The sequence below is a fragment of the Chenopodium quinoa genome, unplaced genomic scaffold (assembly GCF_001683475.1).
Source record: "Chenopodium quinoa cultivar QQ74 unplaced genomic scaffold, ASM168347v1, whole genome shotgun sequence".
Classification (NCBI taxonomy): Eukaryota; Viridiplantae; Streptophyta; class Magnoliopsida; order Caryophyllales; family Amaranthaceae; genus Chenopodium; species Chenopodium quinoa.
This window is the reverse complement of record NW_018743503.1, coordinates 2839744-2861135: the sequence shown is the minus strand read 5'-3', so window position 1 is coordinate 2861135 and position 21392 is coordinate 2839744. Positions and strand designations below refer to the sequence as shown.

The 21392-nt window shown below is 41.8% G+C and overlaps 1 pseudogene; it reads left to right on the top strand.

The window, feature by feature from the left end:
- Positions 1-17634: 17634 nt before the first annotated feature.
- On the top strand, positions 17635-21111 carry LOC110739579 (annotated as a pseudogene).
- Positions 21112-21392: the final 281 nt, after the last annotated feature.

The following is a 21392-nucleotide window of genomic DNA, read 5'->3' as shown; positions in this document are numbered from 1 at the left end:
GGTATAAAATATTCACGCGATTATCATTTTTCTAAACTTTTTATTTAAAAAAAATGGCAAAAAAATTTTATGAATTGAATTGCATTGATCTGAATTCTGAACTTATTTTAACTTGTTTTAGTTGTACTGTGATTTGTATCTGGATTGATTAATTGATTACTCCCTCCATGTTTAAATAAGTGAAATGTTTCCCTAATGCATGTATGCCTATGCAAAACTTGACTAATAATATCTTTAATTATCAATAAGTAAAAATTATGACAATTGAATTTAATAAACTATTCATTGAGACGATTCCAATAAGTACCTACAAGACTATACTTATTCTTATGTATAAATCATAAACATTAATCAAAGTAAATTAGATACATAGTACAAAATGTCAAATGGTTTCACTTATTTAAGCATGGAGGCAATTAAGGATTAAAACAGAGTTTTTGGGGTTTTTTTAATATTCTGTATTATATTTTTGATCAACTGATTTACAGGTATATTAATACACTAACACTTGCCATATTAGCTCCTAAAATCACTCCTAGAAATATGGACTGATTTGATACAATAATCTAAACATAGCAAGTGAATAAACATAATTACAGACAAGATTTTATACAGAATATTCTAACACTCCCCCTGAAGTTGGGTCGTAGGATCTCCGACACCCAACTTGGACAATGCTTCTTCAAAAGTTTGAGACGAGACTGCTTTAGTCAAGATATCTGCTAGTTGATCTTCTGATCTAACAAACGGAAGACTTATCACCTTTGCCTCTAAGTGATCCTTGATAAAGTGTATGTCGATCTCCACATGTTTAGTGCGACCATGCTGAACAGGATTTTCTGAGATACGAATTGCTGCCTTATTATCGCAATACAATTTACAACTTTTCTTAGGTGTCATCCCAAGTTCAGACAAAAGTTTTCGGAGCCACAGAACTTCAGTAATTCCTTTTGCTATTCCTCTGAATTCAGCTTCTGCACTAGACATCGAAACTTTGTTCTGCCTTTTACTTTTCCAAGAGACTAAATTTCCACCAACTAGAGTGAAATACCCGGAAGTCGATTTTCTGCTATTACGATCTCCTCCCCAGTCAGCGTCTGTAAGGGCGTGGAGGTCCAAATGACCATGATTTTCATATAAAACTCCTTTTGCAGGTGTTCTCTTCAGATATCTCAAAATTCGGTATACTGCTTCAAGGTGCTGTTTCTGAGGTTTATGCATGAACCTGCTGACTACACCTACTGCGTAGGCTAGATCTGGTCGAGTATGTGACAAGTAGATCAGTTTACCAACTAGCCTCTGATATAGTATCCGATCAACTAATTCTTTTCCCTCGATTATCTGAAGCCCATGATTCATCATTAACGGAGTGTCTATGGGCTTGCAATCTATCATTCCGGTTTCTGTCAAGATATCGAGAACATACTTCTTTTGAGAAATATAAATACCCCTTTTTGACCTGAGTACTTCTATTCCGAGAAAGTACTTAAGATTTCCAAGATCCTTCATTTCGAATTCTTGGAACAACCTCTTCTTCAGGTGGACTATTTCTTCTTCATCATCTCCAGTAATGATCATATCATCAACATAAATGATCAGGCATGTGGTTAATTCTCCTCTCTTCTTAAAGAACAGAGTATGATCTGAGTTGCTCTGTTTATAGCCAAATCTCTTCATTGCAGCAGTAAATCGTCCAAACCATGCTCTAGGAGATTGTTTCAGACCATATAGGGCCTTTTGCAATCTACACCCTTCTCTTTCCGAAAAATCTTGAGAGAAACTAGGTGGAGCTTCCATGTAAATCTCTTCAGCCAGATCCCCATGTAAAAAGGCATTTTTGACATCAAATTGATGTAAGGGCCATTCTTTATTTGCAGCAATCGAAAATAACACTCTAATGGTATTAAAGTTCGCCACTGGTGAAAAAGTTTCTTCATAGTCAATTCCATATGTCTGAGTGTACCCTTTTGCCACCAATCTTGCCTTGTACCTTTCGATACTGCCATCTGCCTTGTATTTTATTGTAAACACCCATCTGCATCCCACTGGTTTCTTTCCTTTTGGTAAGACACACTTCTTCCAGGTGTTGTTCAGTATAAGTGCATTGATCTCATCTTCCATTGCCTTTTTCCAGTGCTTACTTTTGAGTGCTTCTTCAGTTGTGGTAGGAACAGATTCAGAGTAGATGGATGCATTATAGGCCCTGGCTGTCTAAGATAGATTTCCTTCACCTGTTCTGTCAACTAGATATTTTGATCGTTGTGATTCAAATTCTGGATCATATCTCTTGGGTGGAACACCCCTTGTGCTTCGAGGAGGAAAGTTATATCTCCCAGTCTGTTCTTCATTTGACATTTCAGGAGAGACAGGGGATTTTCCTGATGTCACACTTCTTTTAGGAGAATTATCAGTGTTATGAGAGGAAATACTAGATGGAGTACATACCTCTCTTTCAGGATTCTCAGACAAGGTGATGGGATCACTAGGCAGAGTATCAGAAGTGTTGTTGAACTATATTATGTTATCAGTCATCTCTGTGGTTTTGTCTACTTGTTCTTTCGGATCAGGATCAGTCAACTCAGGGTAAACTAACCAGCTTCGATCATCACTCAAACTCTCCCCCTAAGATCAAAGGTGGGAGTAATAGTATTCAGTTTCAACAAAGTCACAATCCATGGTTACATACAGCCGATTTGTGATTGGATCAAAACATCGATATCCCTTTTGGTTTACCCCATATCCAACAAACACACATTTGACTGCTCGAGGCTCTAACTTATTCCTATTGCGTTTGGGCAAATGAACATAGACAACACATCCAAAGATTCGGGGAGGTAGAGAATGGGAAATGGGCACATTTGTATGGTTTTTGAGAGTATCGAGTGGAGTGGCAAAGTTTAGGCTTTTTGTGGGAAGGCAATTGGTTAGGTAATTCGCTGTAGCAATTGCTTCGGGCCAAAAATGAGCAGGAACACATGAGTCAAACATCATAGCTCGAGTCATTTCCAAGAGGGTTCGGTTCTTTCTTTCTGCTACTCCATTTTGTTGTGGAGTATCAGGACAGGTAGTTTGATGTATGAGACCATGGGTGTTTATGAAAGAGTCTAAGTTCAGATTTTTGTATTCTCCCCCATTATCGGATCTAAGAATGCGTATTTGTGTTTGGTGTGTTTGAGCCATATTATAAAAAGACACAAATACATCATGCACATCAGACTTATTTTTCAGAAAATATACCCAACTCATCCTAGTGCAGTCATCAATAAAAGTGACATAATATAAGAAACCATGATTATTAAATTCTGGGGTTGGTCCCCAAACGTCAGAACGGATCAACATAAAGGGAGTTTCAGTTTTACTACTACTTCTAGGATAAACATGTTTATGACTTTTGGCCAGAATACATGACTCACAATCAAAAGAAATATTTGAACTAGCAAGGGAAGGGAAAAGTTTCTTTAAGTACCCTAAAGAAGGATGTCCTAATCGCCGCTGCCATGTCCAGAGTTGATGTTCAACCGATCCACGAACAAGCGCTGCGCGACCTTGTTGAGACATCTGATCAACATAATACAATCCTTCTTCTTCAGTACCATGCCCAATAATCTTCCCTGTTTGAGAGTCCTGTATAACACAACCACTAGAATCCATTAGAACAATACAATTCAACTCCCTAGTTAGTTGGCTAAAAGACAAGAGTTTATGAGCCAACTGAGGTACAAGAAGACAATTAGACAATTTAATGTCATCCGAAATAGCAATTGAACCCGAGCCCTTGATTTTAATTTTTTCTCCATTAGCAGTCTGAATATGACTTTTAGTAGGTGCATTTATTTTGTCAAAGTCATAATCATCAAAAGTCATTGTATTAGTGGCCCCGCAATTGAGTACCCACTTCGTGTTTTTATAGCTACTAAGAAGTCCAATGGATGTGGGCTGCTGATTTTTATTGCTAATGGGCTTAATCTCAATGGGCTGTTGAGCATTAAAAGACTTGGTATACAAAGCATATGTTGAGAGTGAGGGTTTATTCATACCTTCCTTCTTCAAATCCTTATTTTCCAAACCTGATTCAATGGAGGCAGTGGTGGTGGTAATCATCGCCTCACCCTCTCCGCTCACTGCTACTTCACCGACACCGTATGCGGCTTTGCCTGTTCTTCCTTGGTTTCCCCCTCCTTTCTTTTTTCGGTCGTCCCACCATTCAGGGTATCCGATCAATTTAAAACAACCCTCTTTGGTGTGTCTCGAACCACCGCAGTGGGTGCATTTAAGGCCGGTTTTTTCATCTTCTCGCGGAACACCGGCTTTTCTGCTCGCGCATTTGCCGTGAAGCCGCTGCCGATCCCCGGTGAGTCTTTTGATGAAGGGTTTGGTGTGACGTTCATTATACCCCTGCGAGAGATTTCGCGCCTAATACAGGCGTAGGCTTCCTCTGGCAGTGGTAGTGGGTCCCGAAATAAGAGGTCCCGTCGATCTTTGTCAAGGCTGTCGTTGAGTCCCGCGAGGAACTGATAAAGCCGGTTTTGTTGTGTTATTTGATTGAAGATGGTCTTGTCTTCTGGATAGATCATTGGGTTTGGGAACCGTCTGTCAATTTCTTTCCAGATCGTAGTTAATTTACTGTAGTATTCTTCAAGATCATCTGTCCCTTGCTGGATTTTATTAGCTCTGACCGTTAGGTCAAACGTTTCCAACCCATCCTTCCTGATGCCATACAATGTCTCGATTCCCTTCCATAAATCCTTTGCGGTTGGGTAATCAAGGAACTGGTTCTGCAACTCTAGGTCAATATTTCCGATCACCCATGCGATTACGAGTGAGTCCCTCTGTTTCCATCTAATGTACTCGGGATCCTCTGGAGGCGGTGGTGGGGCGGTGATGTGATTCAGCCTCCCCCTACCTCCGAGCTTGAGTTCCATCAGTTTTGACCATTTGGTGAAATTCTTATGATTTAATTTTTTTGGTAATTGTATGGGTTTTGGGGTTTCTATGGTGGATTTGGTGGTGTTTAACCTTGAAAAAAGTTGCATTAAATCCTCCATGGTCACTGGTTTTTGTACCACGGATTTGCTTTCCTGTTCCGTGGTAGATGATGAAGCCTAATCGGCTTCCGGTCACTGGAGAACATGGCTCTGATACCAAATTAAGGATTAAAACAAAGTTTTTGGGGTTTTTTAATATTCTGTATTATATTTTTGATCAACTGATTTACAGGTATATTAATACACTAACACTTGCCATATTAGCTCCTAAAATCACTACTAGAAATATGGACTGATTTGATACAATAATCTAAACATAGCAAGTGAATAAACATAATTACAGCAAGATTATATATAGAATATTCTAACAGAGGCTTGGGGATGTAAAAGTTATATGACATTACAAAGAAATTTATTTCTAACAAATTTAATTTCCGTTTTTTTCCCTACTCACTTACCCATTGGGTCAAGCTAAATAAATTTTTTGACCATCTATTGCAACTTATGTACAAAACAAAACCTATCAATATGTGATCTTGTTAGAATTATTTCAATGTTTAGTATCTAAATATCATATATATATAATTATCTTACCGCGTAATCAAAGTTATAACTTTTCAAGGTAAAGTTTTGGGTGAGACGTACTCACCGTGAGTCCGCCGCCAACACTCATAACACCATTCATTCATCAACCCTCACTAAAATTGAAATCCAACCATCATCTCCTCGTTACCCACTTCCACCGTTTTCCTCCACCACCAGTTCCACCGTCTTCTTTGTTCTAGGTTTCTTCGTCGACATTTTCGACGTCATTTTCCGACGGAGAAGACATGGAGTTGGGTTTTGGGGGTTTGATTTGCGGTGGCGAGTACGATAGAGAGAGAAAATGGTGGTGTTTTTTGCGGGAACAATACAGTTGGAGTGTAAGATTGATGCTTTGTTTGATTTAATGTGGAAAATCCCACTCTGGAGGGGTTTCCATGGATGTAATGAGGAGTGTTTTGGGGCTTTTTGTGTCCCTCAGGAGAGTTACGTCACCAAGACTGATTTCCCGCCGGCTGTACCTACAAAACAACGAAAGCTCCATGTGTTCAGAGTTCCCCCTCCGATGATCAAGTTAGAAAGTGTTCGGAGTGATGTAAAAGTGCAGAAAGTAAAAGTAGATCTTCTCGGATTCCGAGATCAAGTGATTCCTACATTTTCGAGAGAATTAATTATGTGTAATAAGTAAACGTGTCCCTAAAATGGGGGAAATTTTCCTATTAATAGGGTCGTTGGTAAATGTGCCCCTACTTAGGTCATTCTGACCTAGATTTGGTGGGCTGCGCTGTTTTGCGATTTTTCTCGGGAATTGGGCCCTGAAGGCCGTTTTTTTCCCTGCTGATTGGGAGTGCCACGTGTCAGCTGGGGATTGGTTCATTTTGACCCTCTCCTAAGGTGACACATGTCACCCTATGATTGGGCCACGTGGCATGGGTATTTTTACCCAAAACATTTTCCCTTGATAGGGGTGATGTGGCGTGCCACGTGGCGCTTGTGACACTTGTCACTTAGGCATTGGTGAACAGTTAAAAATTGTTCACCTTCTGGGAAATTACAGGGATGCCCCTGAATTTACCCCTCTACAAATAGAATTTTACCCCCTCTCATATTTGACATTTTCAAAAAGGACTACAGAGAGAAAGTCAAACGTTATAGAGAGAGAGAATCTAACAACCGCCTATGTATTTCTCAGACAACCGCTTGTGTACTTCTCAAACAATTGCCTTATTTCTTGTCCGCCTGTTACAGCTGGTGAACGCTCGACTTTCCAGAAAACACATTTAAGGTACCGTCTGTCTTCCCCTTGCTCTTTTACCGTTTGTGTATATAGCATTGAATAAAATGGATTCACCATGATCAGCACACACAACACAACCTAAGTCTGTAGTCAATCGGTCTCCTGGTGCGGCTGAGTCTAGGACTGCAGGTGCCGCCTCTAGGTGTTTGGACCACCCTTGTAACTCCTTAAATCTGACCGTCTATGTGTCTGTGTAGGACACAATGCCTAGGTTAATGTGGACGGCACCTGATCTAGACTATAGAGAGGAAGGTACAGACGGTATTCTACCTGATGAGGTAAAGCCGACTGGCGAGGAAAGAGAGTCTCCTCCGAGTGCACCTAGTACTCCTAGTGATAGGGTCTTGGAGGAATCTGATGAAGAAGTTAAGTCCGAACAAAGAGACGATGAAGAGACCGGCTCTGTATCCGGTTCAGATAGAGATGGTGAAGAGACCGCCTCTGGGTCTAGCTCTTAGGAGAGTAGTGGCTCATTATCCCCGCTTGAGGATAGTGAGAAAGAAGTGCAAAAGAAGTGGAATAAAGAGACAGAACCCTTCCGGATCCATATTTTCGCCAGGGATAGGGCTAACATGGAACAAGGTTTAGAGAACTTCAAGAAGAAACGTCCTCTTGGAGTAGGCTATACCATACATGTGCCGCTTGAGCTTAGCACCATTGCTTGGAAAGATAATCAACCAAACGCCAATGAGTACTTTGGCTCTTATGAGGCAGTGTTCCTAGCCGATCTCCGCTTCCCCCTCCACGATGCAATAAAGGCAATCCTTCGAGGATATGGCCTTGGCGTGTGGCAGTTGACCCTAAACTCCTGGGTCAACATTCTAGACTACATTGCTGCCTGAGAGATGCAGAACGTCCATCCCGACTGGGAGGCTTTTGCTCATATGCATTACCTAAGCCGTAACCCAGGTGGATGCAGGGCTTGGTACACATTGACAACCCATCCGGATTACCCCATGACCTTAGACCAACCGTCTAAGTGGTCTGATTTGAGGAACAGGTTTTATCTTGTTTCTGCCCCAAACGGCGAGAAAACTTCGAGTATCATTGCTACAATAAGAAGCCGGATCTGTTGGGCCAGAAATGCGTCAAGCTCAAGGTTCCAAACGCCAACTGGGAGGCAGTAATAGAGCCGAATTTCTTTGGGGTGACTACCATGCCCCTAGCAACTGGTGAGTTAATAAGCGTACCCAAAAACTGGGTACCCAAGCATGAATGGCTGAGGGACGAGGCGTTCTTGTCCGCCTGCGGTCTGAGCACCATGTTCGATAAACGTATGTAGAATAGACATCCAACAATTTTATGCCGTCTTTATTGTTTCTAACTTGCAATTCTGGTTTGTTAGATGATCTGACAGACGGTTCTTTTTGTAGAAACAAGTAGAAGCATGCTTCCTGAAGGCAAGACGCCTGCCCGCTCTGCAGCTCAAATAAGGAAAGACAATGCAGAGAAAAAGAAGGCCTAACTGGCGGCCAAGGGTCAAGTATGAACCGCCCTGCTCTAGTCTTTCTTCTCTTTCTCTTTATGTATAGAGACGGCTATGACCGATTGTATACTTATTGCTTGCATTTTCCTATCCAGGATGGAGACAAGGGGCCTCTTAGATTCCTTACCAAACTATTCAAGCGGAAGCCGGATGACGAGGTAACAAGATCGGCTAAATCCAAGAAGGTTTCTTCTGCTCAGCCGACTCCTGATCTTCTCTTGGAAAGGGTCGTCTGACCATCGGTGGGAAAAGTATTAAGAGCTTTGGTCTGGGGATAGACCTTTCAAACAAGTCGGGTGCCTCTGAGGTGCCAACGGGTGGCGAGCCACCCAAAGCTGCAAGCGGTTCTGCAGCGACTATGGGCAATCTAAGCCTTCAGCAAGATACCCAAGGTACGGACGACCCCATCGACTCCCCTTTTGAGCTTGGTTGGCCCATGCGGGTCAAGTCACACTCTCAGCTACAGTCGGAGGGTTCTTCAGGAAGCCGGCAGTCTGTTGGTGGCGCCTATGTAGCTTACTCACCAAATCTACCTTCTGTTGCAGATCAATTCCCCCGGTGGCCGGATGTGTAACAATTCTCTAAGACCATGCTAAGGTCTATACCCCAAGGAGTAAAAGGAGAACATCCCTGGGATTCTGTTGTTCAATGTCGAACGCATCCTCACCCTGCTGTCTGAGGTATAGTCACTTAATTCAGATTCTTTTAGTATAATGTCGGTTGTGTTTCTAACATACCGTTCGTATTATATAGGCGATGCTGAGAGTTGATGGGCTGAAGAAGCCGTATGCTCACAAGCAGGAAGAGGTAAGAAGGGTAAATAAACGGGCGAATGAGTCTGCTTACGTTGCCTAGTATCAGAATACCATAAATGATCTTGAGACTAAAGCTGAGCTAATGACACAGGCGAAATCCATCAGACGTCTGATGGCTGCTCTTGATGAGGCTAACCTGAAAGCCTCCAATTTTGAGGCGGCGCTCAAGAACTCCCAGGCAGACCTCTAAGCTCTGGAGGGCGCCGACCAGGAGAAAACCACTCTCCGAGCAGACGTCAACCATCTGAAGGATGAGGTGGCTGCTTCCCAGGCCAATTTTAGGGTAACCCTAGAGGCTGAGCAAAGCCGCCTCATTGAGGAGAATAAACAAGACTGTAAGGATCGGATGAAGATGGCCTGGGACCTTGTGCATAAGGTTGCTGATTATGGAGTTTGGGCTTTGGCCTACCAATACGCAAATCTTGTTCTTACTGCAAGGGCCGAAGGGAAGCCGGAGCCTGAATCGTTTTGAGGAATGGGCGAACAAGGAGGCCTCAAATGGTGAGGAGCCAGCTCAGGTTGCAGGGGAAGGAGAGGAGCAAGAACAACAGGCAGAGGATGCCTCGGTAAATTTAGCTCTACCTCCGCGAGATGGATGCAACGAAGGCCCCGCCCTAGCAGAATCAGCTTTCTTTATTTCTATTTGGCCTTTGGCCGTATACATTTTCGGTCTGCGTGCCGAGTATTTGTGATGTATTTTTAACATTTCTTTTTAATTTCCCGGATGTAAATCCGGTATGACAATCACTCTCCCGACCTTATGGTCGGATTTTATTTATGAAATGACCGACTAAGTCGGTTTTGTTAAATTTTTCAATCCTTGCAATTTTTTAATTTTGCTATATATATGCTCCGATTTTGCCTAACTTATTAATTGCATGCGGCAACTAACAAGCCGGATGGTCTTTTTCCCCTACACGCCTGTGTGATTGGTTTCAAAAGGTTGATTGATTGACTTAGGAACTTTTGATACTTATAAGAGTGAAGAGTTTCTTGGTCAATCTATCACTACTGTGATTGCCTCAAACCAAGTACACAGCTGTCCTAGGCGGTTCTCGGAGTTTCCTAGTCCATTGAACTAAGGAGACCTCCTTCATTGTCTGGGTTATCTGTTAAGTTTGACTTGATTATCCATGAATATACTCAAGCGTCCTTTTTCCCCATTAAGGGGGCTTTTTGAGTTACAAATTATATGGGATTTTAATCTAAAATGGATTGACGGCCGGTTACCGGCTGGAGTCAATGAAACATGCGGTTTTACTACGCCGTTTAGGTTCCATTTTAGATTATTTAGGTCAAACGGTTGTGAATTAGCCCTTATTGGTTCAATCAGTCGTTGCCGCTTCTATTTAAGTTTATAGAGCAATGTACCACCCAAATGGTAGATGCTCTTTGCGACAAAATCACCCAAATGGGCGTTGCCGGATGTCAAAACTCATGTTGGAGCAGACGGTTGGTTTAGATTTGACCGTCTGCACATTGCACAGACGGTGTTCCCATTGGAAGACATCTAATAACGCATAAATAATCAAAATTGAAAACAAAAAGCGATTTTTCCATTGATAGGCTTTTCATTGACAAAAAAATTTACAAGTCTCAAAAGAAGTACTTTTTTAAGTTGTCTACATTCCAAGTTCTGGCTAGCATCATGTCGTTTGGAGCTTCCAAGCAATAGGTGCCGCCTCTTACTTCTTCATAGATCCAGTAAAGACCTTCCCAATTGGACGTCAATTTGCCTTGTTCATTGGCTCTACCGATTGCCTCCATTTTTCGTAACTCAAAGTCCCCTACTTTCAAGGGTCGTTTGTGCATTACCCTTGCGTTCTGAAAGTGAGTCCAATGCCAGCCGCATGGCCTCCCAGTTTGCCATTTCATCATACAACACGACTCGAAGAGTCGACTCTTGATGCTCAATAGGCAAGTCAGCTTCTGCGCCGTACACCATGAGAAATGGGGTTTTTCCGATTGCCCCATTCGCTGTTATTCAGATGGCCCATAGGACATGAGTTAACTCTTTTGCCCATAGACCACCAGCTCTTTCAATTTTCTTTTTTATGCCGTCTGAGATTAACTAGCTTGTTGAAGGCTTCAACCTGGCCGTTTGCTTAGGGACGACCGATTGATGCAAAACAGTGAGAGATCCCTTGGTCTCCCATCTTATTCTTGAGGGTAGGCGTCTCAAATTGAGGACCATTGTTAAAAACCATAGACATAGGTACCCCGAACCTGGTGATGATGTTCTTCTAGATGAAGGAGATGACGTCCTTTGTCTTAATATTTTTGACCGCCTCTACTTCTACCCACTTGGTGAAGTACTCAATGGCAACTAGAATATACCGCCGTCCGCCTGGCGCAGGCGTATACGGACCCAGAATGTCCATGCCCCATTGGCGAATGGTACTAGGCTATGAATGGCCGTCAGATCAGTGGCCGGACGGTGTATGAGTCTGTCGAATCTTTGACACTTATCACACTTCTTCACCATTTCCATGGCATCTGCCTTAAGAGCTAGTGGGCCAGAAGTAGCCTTGCCGCCTGACCCTTTCTACTAGCGCTCTGCCGCCTATGTGTGAGGTGCAGAAGCCCGAATGTAGATTTTCCAGGATTTCCTGCCCCTTCTCTGGGGTGAAACATTTCAAGAGAGGATCTAAAAAACCCTTCTTGAAAAGTTCTCCTTTATAGATTTTAAAGTTTGCTGCACGCTTTTTCATTGCAGCCACTTTTGGATATGTATCCGGTAGAGTGGAGTCTAGCAGATATGCCCGGATGCCGTCCATCCAAGTTGAACTTCGGTCAAGAATTCCAATGGGATCTTCCTCAATACTTCGTTTTTCCATTACCTCCCAGAAGACTGACCGAGGCGTATCACCGGAGGCAGATGATGCAACCTTAGAAAGAGCATCCGCCTGATTGTTCTCTAACCGGGGCACTTGACTTAGATGAAATTCATCAAGTGTCGCAACCTCTTCTCTGACCGCCTACAAGTATTTGATCATAATTGGATGGGTGGTCTCATAGTTACCATGGTATTGGCTAACTACCAATTGAGAATCAGAGCAGGCGTCAATTTTTCTTGCTCCTGCCGTCTTGCACATGAGGATGCTGACTAACAGGGCTTCATATTCTGCCTCATTATTTGAGGCTTGGAACTTGAATCTCAGTGCATATTCATATTTGTCCCTCTCAAGAGACTAATATATTATCCCTGCACCATAACCGTTCATGGTAGAGCTCCCGTCTACACATACTTTCCAAACTTGGTCAGGATTTTCAGGCTCAACTGGCCTTGTCATTTCGACAATGAAGTCGGCGAACGCCTGACCCTTCACTGCCTTCCTTGGTTCAAAAGAGATTTCAAGACTTTATATCTCAATAACCCATTTGAGCATTCGACCGGATGACTCTAAAGTTGTCATTAGCCGCTTGAGGGGTTAGTCTGTATAGACTACCACCGGATGTGCCAAGAAGTAAGGTTTCAACTTCTTGACTGCCATGAACAAGGCTAGACCGGAATTTTCAATCATAGAGTATCGGAGTTCTGCATTTGAAGCATATAGCCAATGAAATAGACCGGGAGCTGATTGTTGTCTCTCTCGGCAAGGAGAACAGCACTGAGAGAATGATTTAAGACGGGTAAGTACATGTAAAGCGTCTCCTTGGGAAAAGGGCTAACAAGTCTTGGCAAAGAGTGTAAATTCTCTTTCAGTTTTTGAAAGGCGGCCTCAGCATCATCCCCCCATTCGAACATGGTCTTCTTTCTGATTGCTTGGAAAAAATAGAGCCACTTGCACCTGACCGGTCAAGGAATCTCCCCAATGCCGCCAGACAACCGGTTAATTTCTGCACTTCCTTTACAATGCGGGGAGACTTCATGTCAATAACCGCCTGTATCTTCTCTAGGTTGGCCTCTATCCCCCTTTGATCAATAAAAAAATCCTAGAAACTTCCCAAACTTAACACTGAAGACACACTTTTTGGGATTGAGCATGACCTTGTGCCACCTGAGTGTGGTGAAGGTTTCTCGAGGTTAGCTAGATAGTCCGTCTGTGGCTTGGATTTGACTATCATGTCATCAATGTACGCCTCTACATTCCTTCAAATCTGATTAATGAAGACCGAGTTAATCATACGCTGGAAAGTAGCAGGCGCATTCTTCAAGCCAAACGACATCACAATATAGTAGAATAACTCCTGATTAGTGACGAATGTCGTCTTCTCTTGATCTTTTTTCCACAGGGGTATCTAATGGAAGCCAGAATAGGCATCCATAAAACTCATCAAAGCGACCAAACTGTCGATCTTTGGAAGCGGGTAACTATCCTTCGGACATGCTTTGTTCAAATCAGTGTAATCAACACACATGCGCCAAATATCATTCGACTTCTTTACAAGGACAACATTCGCAATCCAGTCTAGAAATGACATTGCCGAATGAACTCGGCGTCTAACATTTTTTAACCTCGGTGGCTGCCGCCTGAGATCTTTCCTCGCCATGATTTCTTTTCTTTTGCTTAATAGGCTTCTTTTTTGGATCCACGACGAGTTTGTGGACAGCGAAATCCGAGTTGATGTCTGGCATCCCTTCTACTTCAAATGCAAAAATGTCCTTGAATTCTTTCAGCAGATGGTGCAAGTATGCACCCAGTTTTGCAAAAGCAGCCGTCCTAACCTTTAAAGTACGCTCCTGACGTGTGTCATCCAGAACGATATCCATATGTTCTCCAGCCGGTTGGGGACGGAGGTCAGCTGACCGTTCCCCGGTCAGTGATTGCTATTGCTTCTCTTTTTTGACAGCCACCAACTGGTCGACCTTTCTTTTCTTGCCAGCTGTTGGTGGGGCAGGCTCTTATTCCTTGACATCGTCAAGGTCTATTGGCTCCTCACCTTGGCCGGCTGCTGCTGCCGTGGGCTTGCCGTTTCAGAGATAGTAATCTCGGGCCGTCTTTTGGTCCCCATTCATGGAGCCAATAGAACCGTCATCTTTTTCAAACTTCAGCAGCATGAGGGATGGGATGATGACGGGCTTGGGTTCGTTTATAGTCGGACGACCCAAAATCATATTATCGGCGGTCAGCTCTTCCACGACCAAGAACCATACGACCATGTGGTGGCCCTCTTCTTTCTCTCCCGGCCTTCTAGTTGGCCACTCTGCATTTAATGACAATAGGGTCATCATGCGGTCGGCGGACTTTGCCTCGGTCCTTTTCAGTGATGATGACCTCAGGGAATGTGTCGGTAGACGCCTGACCCTCATCGACGGAGCTGACATCTAGCCGTTTGACATGGTCCTTGGTGCCCCTGATTGTCGGACCCCCTCCGGCAAAGCCCCCTGCTATGGTGTAAATCGGCTCCTTATTAGTGTCCGAACTACTAGAAGGCTTTGCTGGCTTTTTTTTATGGTTGTCTAGGGTCCGTCTTCAGGGTCACCTTAGACTTGAGGATGTAAGATTTCAACACTCCCTTTTCAGCCAATCTGTTTAACAACCACTTGAGGCTATAGTAATCGTTCGTGTCATGGCCAGTGTCCTTATGGAAGTAGCAGTACTTGTCTTTATTCCGGACCTTTCATTGCTGCGCGCTTCTCAATAGTCACCCGGTCTTTTATCTCCATGAGGATGGAATAGCAGTCTTTGTGAAGCTCGTTCTTTGGGACGTATGGTTTAAACTCTTTCTTTTTCTTCTAGGACGGCTGATTAGAATCGTCAACCGCCCAGATTTCTTTTCTCTTCTTGCTTACTTCAGCTTTGTGAGCCGGCTGTTCTTTCCGACTCCTTTTTTGTTTGTTGGACTTCTTTCAGTTCGACTGCTTGCTGGTGGAGCAAAGTTCGGTCACCTGTATATATAGGCTTTCGCCTCCTTCAGCGCTTCTTGAAGAGTGGAGATCCTCTTTCGTATGAGGTCGAACTTGAAAGCTGAACTGTCTTTCAGACCCTTGAAGAAGTCTGTGTAAGCAACATCGTCAGACAATCCTTGGACCTGGATTCTCACCAGATTGAACCGCCTGACGTATGAGCGGAGCCCCTTCCTGTACTGCGCCCTAGTCAAGGCTTGTCTTTTTGGCGGGTATGTTCATGGAGAAGTTTGAGACAAACAAGAACGCAAGCGTCCTAAAATTGTTGATGCACACAGCCAGCAAATTTCCGAACCACTGCTAGGCAATGCCCTTCAGCGTGGCTGGGAAAAACCTGCACCATGCGGCGTCATCCAACCCTTGCAGATACATGAGGTGGGTGTATGCCAATAGGTAATCTCCTAGGTTGGTGGTACCATCATAAGTACCCACCATGAAATTCTTAACCATGGCTAGCTATGCCACCTCGGTTATCTCCTAGGAGAACGCAGAAGGTTGTTCTCCAAGTTTTAGCAGACGCACTGCCAATCCAGCGACTGGACATTATATGCCGCCTAACCCTCGAAGAGAGCAGGCTGCATGTAAGGCCGAACATACGGCCTGTATGGCTGTAGGGGCACGTATGGGGCTGAGCCTATCATCTGAGGACCTGCCAGATTGAGAATACCTCATCGAGGTATTCTTCAAGCTATCTGGGAAAGTTGACGTTGAAGCCGAGTCAGGGGTTTCTCCTTTGCTCAATAATAAGTCGAGCATCAGAGATAATCTTCTTGCTGACATCCGGTTGTGTATGCCGGATTGCCTTCCTCTTTCCTGGCTCGAGGAGGTGGAACTTGGTCCAATCAATCAAAGGCCCGGTCTCCTCCTTTGTCTTTGGGTGCGGAGTGGGCTCCTTGTCCTTAATCGACTTAGCATTCTCAGAGCGAGAGGGCTTCTTAGCCGACTGACCCTGCTGGGACCAACCGTCTTCTTGGAGATCAGGTCCTTCATCTCTCCCTTGAAACTTGTCATGAATTTCATGAACTCGTCTTAGGTGATGTGAGCAGACTATCCTGCCGCCTGGGGCTGGCCGGAGGTCTTACTCGGACCCGCCTGAGCATCGCTTTGTTCCTTGTTGTCTTTGGAACGGATGCGCTTGGTAATGAGGGATCCATTTGCGGCCGTATATGTTTCGAACTTTGAATCCGTATCATGGTCTGAATAGACCTCAGCCGTACGCTGCTTATCCTTAGGAGGCGGTACAATCTCTTGATAACCCATCTTAGAGGTACTCTCCCCACAGACGGCGCCAAATGTTTCAGAGTTCCCCTTCCAACGATCAAGTTAGAAAGTGTTCGGAGTGATGTAAAAGTGCTGAAAGTTAAAGTAGATCTTCTCGGATTCCGAGATTAGGTGATTCCTCCGTTTTTGAGAAAATTGATTATGTGTAATAAATGAACGTGTCCCCAAAATGGGGGAAATTTCACTATTTATAGGTCGTTGGTAAATGTGCCCCTGCCTAGGTCATTCTGACCTAGATTTGGTGGGCTGCGCTATTTTGCGGCTTTTCTCGGGAATTGGGCCTTGAAGGCCGTCTTTTTCCCTGCTGATTGGGAGTGCCACGTGTCAAATGGGGATTGGTTCTTTTTGAACCTTTCCTAAGGTGACACGTGTCACCCTCTAATTGGGCTACGTGGCCTAGGTATCTTTACCAAAAACAAGGAGAGAGAAAATATTGTAGGCATGGAAGAAGAAGAGGGTCAGTGGCCTGATAAAGGAGAAAACAATGATCAGTGGCCTAGTGAAGGAGAAAATAATATCAGGTATTAGATTATTACTAGTTGGTATTAGATTATCATTGTTTGGTATTAGATTATTATTGTCAGATATTAGATTATAATTGTCATACATTAGAATATCATTGTCAGACATATTATATTGGACTCACGGTGAGTCTGGTCTCACGCAAAACCTTCTCTTTCCTATATTGAATCTAATCACTTTATTCGACAAGCATAATAACATAATTAACCGATTCAATTATTTTAGAGCCTGGCCCTGATTTGATATTACACGATACCCATAGGCCACCAAAATCATAAATAGGAACAAGCCTGCATAAAATTATATAAGAAGATAGGATTAGACCAGGTCATCCTCATCTGACCCGCGACTCAAAAATTGACCCATAACTGAACAAACATAACCTGACCCGTACCTGAACCGAAGTGGAGTTGACCCGAATACCCGATCGTGACTTGACCAGAAGTTGACCGGAACTAACCCAAAGTAACCCGACCCGATTTTAACCGAAATGATTGACCCGATACCCGAAGTGACCCAATATGAACTTGACCCGACGTGAACTTAACCCAAAATGTTAAACCCAAATTGACCCGATATGACCAGAACTCATCCTAAATCTTTGTTGACTCGAAATGACCCCACCCAAATGATCCGTAGCATGTTGTCCATCTTTATGGATCAGAGTTCCGCACGGCTGATTGAGTGTTTAAGACCTATATATATAAGATACGCATGAACCATGCAACTCCCAATTGTATCAAATTAAACACCCTTAATTCTCTACCTAAATATCTCCCCCCCCCCCCCATATTCTCTAACAAACATGGATTTGTTGAGCTACATAAAGTGTATATTACCATTATATGCTACATTCTATTTAATTATTTCACTTGCAAAACACAAGTCATACGTTAAAAACCTACCTCCCGGACCCTCCCCTTTGCCTATTATTGGCAATCTCTTGAACCTTTTACCTCACATCACCAAACCTCACAAGTACTTTGATGAACTTGCTAAGACTCATGGCCCCATCATGAGCCTTCAGCTTGGTTCCACGACCGCCATTGTCGTATCAAATGCCATGCTTGCCAAACAAGTCCTCCTTAATAGCCATGACACCCTTTATGACCTTGATGTTTTTCGAGCTAGCGATCATGATAAGTTCTCCATTGGACCACTATCAGTTTATTCTCCCATGTGGAGAGTTCTAAGAAAAATCTACAACAACCGACTATTGAGTGACAAGATGCTCGAATCAATGAAATCTCATAGGTACCGGAAGTTGGAGGAGTTGCTATGTTATATGAAAGAATGCTCGCATGCCAACATTGTTGTCGATGTTGGACAAACGATTTATGATGCTTCTTTCGATATTATATCTAGCACTATTTTCTCTATGGATTCGAGTAGTGATTCGAGGATAAAAGAGATTAAGGATTTGATGGAATGTATCATAAATGAGATTGGGAGACCTAACATAGTAGAATGTTATCCCATTCTTAAATTGATCGATCCACAACGCATAAGACACCGGCTAACAAGTTATTGTGTTAGATTGTTTAAGTTATTTGATGAAATTTTAGCGTTGAGATTAAAGTCCAAGAATGATCAAATGCACTCTTCAAATTCGTACCAATATGATCTATTGGACTTGATGTTTGATGTTATGGAAGAACGAAGGGACGAAATCAATCGAGATCATCTTTACCACCTGCTTTTGGTAAGTGCACTTGTATACATGGTATATGTTAATATAATGTATGTTAATATGATGTTCAAATGACAACCATAAATTTTAAAAATGAAAGGCTTATATTTAATGATTTTTGAATTATTTTTAAATGTTAATATTAATTAAAAACCAATTTAATCCTAAGAAAATTAATTTAATTTTCTAATCTTTGATTTAATTAATAATAAAAACTGAATTTCATAAAAAATAATTCAACTATTCATAATTTCTTCAAAAACCTGTATAATTCTAAATACAGAAAACTGAATTTTATAAATTAATTTGAAATTTATTCAAATATTAAAATAATTAATTTTCAAATATTTAAAATGAATTTCCAAATAAGAAAAATTATTTTTAACTTATTTTAGAATATAAAAATAATTCAAAAATTATTAAATCACAATCGTCCAAATTTTAAAATTTTGGTAATCAATTTTCAAATGACTACTGTAGGTAGAATTTTCATAAGGTGGGGGCTTTTATTTTTTTATTTTAAGAAAAGGAGAGATAACCAACAAATTCCATATTCAACTTTCCAAATAATTAAGATTGTCCAAATTAGAGGTGATAAAAAATTCGGGGCAGACCTTAACATCAAATGTCATGCCAAAACCCGCAACAAAGTGATGAGCTTGTCAAAGTGGGCTGTTTCTGACTTCATTTGTTTGGATTTGGGTTTTCAGGCCGGATCATAGTTGATCACCTCTAGTCTGAATATGTATACTTCAGTGGTTCTTATTTGTTTGTCACGTTTCTTTATCGGGTTTTCCTAATGTACAAGTTTAACGATTAGCATCTCTAATAATCAATAAATAATAATTATAAAAAGTTAATATTATGTGAAAAAATATATTGAGACGATTACAACAAAATACTCCATGCCACATGTTTCGGGGTTTTCAGTGTCCCTCGGGAGAGTTACAACACCAAGACTGGATTCTGGGCGCCTGTACCTGCAAAACCACAGAGACTCCGGTTGGGTGGAGTTCTGCCTCCGACGATCAAGTTAGAACGTGTATGGACGAAGTGAAAAAGTGCAGAAAATAAAGTATCTTCTCAGATTCAGAGATCAAGAGCGCTCCCTCAGCGGAGAATATCTACAATTAATAATTGCTCTGTTTTGAGTGAATGTTTGTGAATGCTTTTCCCAGGTGGGAATATCTCCCTATTTATATGATCTTGGGATGCGTGCCACCATCCTAGGTTTCGGAAACCTAGGAATGGTGGGTTATCCCGGGAATTGGGCCTTGAGGGCCGCCTTTTCCCCAATGATTAGGGATGCCACGTGTCAGCAGAGGATTGGTTCATTTTGAACCTCTCTTAAGGTGACATGTGTCACCATTTTATTGGGCCACGTGGCCTTGGGTATTTTTACCCCAAACACCACATAACTATATATGAAGTGGGTTTATATATATATATATATATATATATATATATATATATATATATATATATATATATATATATATATATATGAAGTACTTCCTCTATTTTTTGAGATGCATCACTTACTATAAATAGAAGTTTCAAATTAGATGTATCACTTTTTTTTAGCTAATAAATTCTCTTTATCTCTCTCATATCACATTAGCCCCTATCCAACCCCCCCCCCCCCTTTTTTCTCTGTTTCTCTCTTTACTCCAAAATTGTCTAGGACTCCATGATTTCAAAAGTGATGCATCAAAAAAAACGAAAAAGTATATTTTGTTATAATTATAAATCACAAAGCAAGTTAAAGTAGGGCTTTTGAATAGTATCAAAAGTTAAAGTGCATGTCAACTAAAAAAACATAGGAAGTAATTCGATGGATTGTCAATAAAGTAATACGGAGTACAATTTTATATAACATGCATGTAATAATTATTTTATGTCTCACCAATTGAAACTTTGTTTATCTCTTGATATAAACTTTAGGATCTTCTTGGTTCTGGAATGGACACAACCTCAAAAACAACCAATTGAAACTTTGTTTATCTCTTGATATAAACTTTAGGATTTTCTTGGTTCTGGAATGGACACAACCTCAAAAACAATGGAGTGGGCAATAACAGAGCTACTTAGAAATCCTATGGCTCTAAGCAAGTTGCAAGAAGAATTAGATGGATTGATGGTAAAATGCAATATGGAATATATCTTGGAATCACATATCTTTGAACTTCCATACCTACAAGCAATAGTTTAAGAAACCCTTAGACTTCATCCAGCAGCTCCATTGTTACTCCCTCGCAAAGCAGAAAAGGATGTAGAATTTGTCGGCTTTCAAATCCCTAAGGATTCAATGCTTATAGTTAATGCATGGGCTATTAATCGCGATCAACATACTTGGTCTAACCCGAATTCATTCATTCCAGAGAGATTCTTGGGGTCGGAGACTGAGGTTAAGAGCCAATTTAGCCAACTCTTTACATTTGGTGGAGGAAAGAAAATTTGCCCGGGGATGCCATTGGCCATTCGTATGATTTCTTTGGTATTAGGTAATTTGATTCACTCGTTTAATTGGGAACTTGAAGATTTAGATGATATGCAACGGGTTTTGGACATGGATGATCTATGTGGAATTACAATAAAGAAGGCCAAATCACTACGTGCTATTCCGATTAATCGTTCGTGATAGTTATGTTGAAGCTATGATTTAATTTCCTGAAATATGAAGCTAAGATTAATGATACGAGTAGTAATTAATCCAAAATTAATTTTTATGATTTTCAATTTGTCATATGTACTCATTATGAAATTGTTACAATTTCCTCGTTCGTTTTCTTATTACACTATACATTAAGTCATTAAGTACTTGCGTAGTATTTCATTAAGAGGAAACATCCGTTTCCGCCAAAGTTAGAATAATTTGTGAAAAGGAATAAAGATGTACATATTCCACATTCCCACCTATAT